Genomic DNA, 5,156 nt, shown 5'->3' on the forward strand with positions numbered 1-5,156 from the left:
GTATATGTGCCTAACTGGGGTCCTGATATGGCACTATAGGGTAAGCACTGGACTACTAACCACAAGGTTGGCATTTCAAAGCCTATAAAGGTTTGCTGAGTCAAAACCAACACTACAGCACTTAACAATAGCAACATGTCTTAATGAGTTTTAAAGTCAAAAGATTAGTTGAAAAAAACAGCTTAGACTATTTCTACCTGCTGAGATGTTCTAGAATTGTCAGAGTCAATAAAAGCTGGATGCATGTTCTGCAGTCCTCTCTTTCCCAAAACTGCAATATATTCTATATAAACAAATGAATTCTTAATTAAATACATGAGATGATAAATTCTAACAACAAAGGAAAACAAAGCAAAGCAAAAGCCCACAAATATCAACATAAATTTCAACATGTCTAGTACCACTGGTCTGTCAGTTTGTTGTACTGTGGTGATTTACATATTGCTGCAATGCTGAAAGGTATGCCACTAGTATTTCAAATACCAGCAGAGTTACCCATAATGGATGGTTTCAATTGAACTTCCAGACGAAGATAGATTATGAAGAAAGAGAGGCAGTCTACATCTGAATGTTTAGCACTGAACACCTATGAACAGCAGGGGAACAATGTCAGAAAGCACCAGAATATTTAATACTGAGACATTATAAATAGCACCAGAATATTATCAGATGAGCCCCTCTGGTTGGAAGACACAGTTTGAGGACTAAGGTACATCTGACCAAAGCCTTGGTATTTTCAATAACCTCATATGCATGTGAAAGTTGGACAGTAAATAAGGAAGATCATAGAAGAATTGATGCATTTGAATTATGGTGTTTGAGGAGAATATTCAAAGTACCATGGACTGCCAAAAGAGCAAACAGATCTGTGTTGGATGAAGTACTGCCAGAGTGCTTCTTGGAAGCCAAGTTGGGCAGACTTCATCTCTCACACTTCAGACATATTGTCGGGAGAGACCAGTCACTGGAGAAGAATATCATGTTTGGTAAGGTGGAGGGTCAGAGAAAAAGAGGAAGACCCCCAGTAAGATGGATTGGCAAAGTAGCAGCATCAATGGTCTTAAGTGTGGCAACAATTGTGATGTTGGCCCAGGACCAGGTAGTGTTTCATTCTGTTGTGCATAGGGTCACTATGAGTTGATACTGACTCAATGGCACCTCACAACAACAATAACTATGGAGTCCTAGTGTGGTGCTGTAGGATAAAGCACTGGAGCGCATAGTCAGTGGTTCAAACTCACCAGTCACTTCTCGGAAACACTATACAGAGCCGTTATGAATAGGAATGACTTGATGGCACTTCACAACAAAAACAACTACAATAATATGGAAATCTTAGTGTGGCGCTGTAGAGTAAGCAGTGGACTGCAAGGTCAGTTTGAACCACAGAGCAGCATTTCAGATTCACCAGCCGTTCTTTGGAAACTCTATACAGAATCACTATAAATTGTAACCGACTCAAAGTCACTTAACAACAACAACAGTTGTTGAGTTGGAATAGACGAGAAGGAACTTAACAACAACAACAACTATAATAATATAGGATAAATTGTGGCTTCATAGAACTAAGCAATTGACTATAAACCACTAGGTTGGTGGTTCATGGGAGAATGCTGAGTCTTACTGCTCCTGCTAAAATTTAAAGAAATCCCATACAAACAAGGTCACTATGAGTTGGAACAACAACTACACAAATAGAGCCTTAGTAACATAACTAGTGGTGGTGATTGTGTGCTGTGGAGTTGGTTCTGACTCATAGTGACCCTATGTAGGTTTTCCAAGGCTGTAAATCTTTACAGGAGCAGAAAGTCTCATCTTTCTCCCAAGGGACAGCTGATAGTTTCCAACTGCTGACCTTGAAGTTAACAGCCCGACTCATAACCACTATGTTACCAAAGCGCCTTTAATAACATAAGTTGTTGTTAAGTGCCGTGGAGTCGGTTCCGACCCATAGCGACCCTGAACAGGGTTTCTGAGGCTGTAAATCTTTACAGGAGCAGAAAGCCTTATCTTTCTCCGGTGGAGGAGCTGGTAGTTTCGAACTGGTGACCTTACAGTTCACAGCCCGATTTGTAACCAATACGCTACCAGAGCTCCTATTTCCAAATGGCATTACATTCATAGTTATAGGGGTTAGAGATTACAATTCATTTTTTTGTGTGGTATAGACACAATTTATAACAATTGGATTGTTTGTATATGGTTATTATAGAAAGTCAGGAACTATTTATTTGTATGTATATTCTGGACATAAATCCATTGTTAGATAAATTATTTTTTTTATTAAGTATCATTTTATTTTTCAATTTTTTGTTTTCTTAGAATACATTTTCACATTAGAGATGCCCAAAGTAAGAAAATTACAGTTTTATATTTGAAAGCAGATTATTTAAGGACATTTGAAGGATATGTCTCAGTTTGCAATCTATATTTTAATACAAGGAATGGAACTTCTCTATATTCAAACATTCTCCAAGCATTGCCTCCTGAAATTCAGAAGTTAGTGAGACATTTCCTCATTTTAAAGTTTCACTTGGACATGTACCCATCGACAGAAGAGCATAAAAACAACAGATGAAGATGTTTCCAAAACTTAAGACAGTCGAAAATTTTCTGCAAAATCTTTATGAGTTAACAGACTTCCCATTGTCTATCATTCCTAGAACAAATATCAAATAGGTATCGTCGTAATATGCGGATAGCGACAAGTTGAATTTCCATTAAGAGATTGATAAAGTAAAAGGTACACACTCATACAATGTTTTGTCTCACTGTGAGTCTTCTAAAAAGCTAGGGAACAATCTCATGATCTCACCAGAATATGGAAGCCAATCTCGCTATTCTGTGAATATTAATTCATCTCAAACCTTTTTCTCCAAGATTAAATTATGAAAAGAATCAAATGATTAGAAGAGGGTTGTTTCACCAATGGACATCTGTTATTTCCTCCTTATTGATAGTTGAATGGGATGACTGAGCAGAGGCAAAGAGGTGCATAATCATTTTTTAAGGGACTAAGTAAAAAACCAGAGCTTCCAACAGCATGACAACAACTTTGCAGATGTCTACATCATGATAGCTGAAATAGCACAGACCAGCAAAGGTTAGAGCCGAGAGTGCCAGGAGGCCAGCCTGTGGTGCATCCTCATTGATACTGTCAGTAACAACCTGTCCCAGACTCCAGTGACCATGGAGAGTGAGAACTGCAGCTAGAGAGTAGTCCATTGCAGAGCAAGGATTCAAATAAGCAGCTGGAAGCCGGCCCAGGAGCAAAACACTGACAACCCTCTCACCAGTCCAAAGCAGAGATGCAGACTTGGAACCAGAACAGTGGCTGGGGGATAGGTGAATGTGCTATACTCCTGGAGTAGACCAGTCCTGGAGAAATGCTGAGACAACAGCAGGTCTGATCACTGGAGTTTGGAGAAACAGCTCAGGCTCCTTGAGCATGGCAGACGACACACAGCCTCCAGACCAATGCCATGTCTGTCCTTAGTGTTCAAGGTCACCAATAAATGATTTTTTAAAGTTTATTATTGACTACCTAGCTTTCATTTTATTTGACAATGTCTTTCACAAATAAGAACATTTAAACAATGTACTTTTCTTTCATGGATTCTGCTTTTAGTCTCATATTTAAAACATCTTTGAAATCAAATCACAAGTCATTTCTCCTATAATTTTCTTTTAGAAAATTTATGGTACTAAGTTGTCTATTCTGAAATTGACCTAATATGAAATCAAGGTACAATAGTAATTATTGGTGATTGGAATGGGAAAGTTGGAAACAAAGAATATGGATCAATATTTGATAAATATGACTTTGGTGGTAGAAAAGATACTGGAGATTGTATGACAGAATAACATAAGACCAATGATTCATTCATTGTTATTATGTAAACAGTGCAACTAATAATTATAAATGTGGAATTTATTGGATGGGTTCTGGAATAAAATTACTTACATTTGTTTGACAAAAGGCACAGAAAAAAATTAGAATCCTCATTGAAGAAGAGGCCAAAGGCTGACTGTGGAGCAAATCATAAATTGATCATGTGCTAGTTCAAATTTTTTAGATGAAGGGAAGCCCAGGACATGGTTCAACAAGATGAGGAAATAAGGAGTAATGGAAACAGGAAATAGAGAGAGAAAGTTGAATAAGTGATATATGGAGCAGATTGCGATCAATGAGATGAAACAAAATGTGTAGGAATCATTGAAAGCAAAACAGATAATTAGTCCTGTAAACTTTCACCCAATTCACAATAAAAAATGGTAAAAAAAAAAACCTTTTAACTGGATAAAATTAAAACAAATGTATGAGAATTAAATTACAAACTTGAGTACATACTACCATAATTTACAGACAATCTCAAGACTGAACATGAGAAGAGTTGTGGGAAGATATCAAGGACATGCTATTGATATAAATGAGAGGATTTTAAAAAGACTGAGAGAAGGAAAAGACAAGAATGATGTCTGAAGAGACTCTGAAAATTGATCTTAATGAAAACTAGCTAAAGTAACAGAAAAAACAGTGAAGTGAAAAAATAACTGAAAATTGCAAATTGTGATCAGTGCAGACAAGGTCATTGTTTTATAATTAAATTTGCTAAGACTGAGAATCTACCATTCTTCTGTCAGTTTATCATGTAATGTAGTTATTGTATACACAGAAGAAAGAAACACTGCCCTATCCTGGGCCAACCTCACTACTGTTGCCACATGTGAGTCCATCGATGCTGTCACTTGGCGAATCCATCTTGTGGTAGGTCTTCCTCTTTTCTTCTGACCCTCCACCTTACCAAACATGATATCCTTCTCCTGCGACTGGTCCCTCCTGACAATATATCCAAAGTATGATAGACGAAGTTTAGCCATCTTGGCCTCCAAGGAGCATTCTGGCTACACTTCATCCAAAATGGATCTGTTGGTTCTTTTGGCAGTTCATGGCACTTTCAATATTCTCCTCCAACACCATAACTCAAAAGCTTCAGTTCTTCTATGGTCTTCCTTATTCACTTTCCAGCGTTTGGAGGCATATGAGGTTATTGAAAATACCATGGCTTGGGTCAGGCCCACCTTAGTCCTCAAGCTGACAGAGTTTGCTCTTCAACACTTTTAAAAGGTCTTCTGCAACAGATTTGCCTAATGCA

The 5,156-nt window shown here is 37.7% G+C and overlaps 1 pseudogene; it reads right to left on the reverse strand.

The window, feature by feature from the left end:
* Positions 1-3,006: 3,006 nt before the first annotated feature.
* Positions 3,007-3,484, reverse strand: LOC102824391 (annotated as a pseudogene).
* Positions 3,485-5,156: the final 1,672 nt, after the last annotated feature.

This window comes from Chrysochloris asiatica, unplaced genomic scaffold (genome assembly GCF_000296735.1).
Source record: "Chrysochloris asiatica unplaced genomic scaffold, ChrAsi1.0 scaffold00011, whole genome shotgun sequence".
NCBI classification, from domain to species: Eukaryota; Metazoa; Chordata; class Mammalia; order Afrosoricida; family Chrysochloridae; genus Chrysochloris; species Chrysochloris asiatica.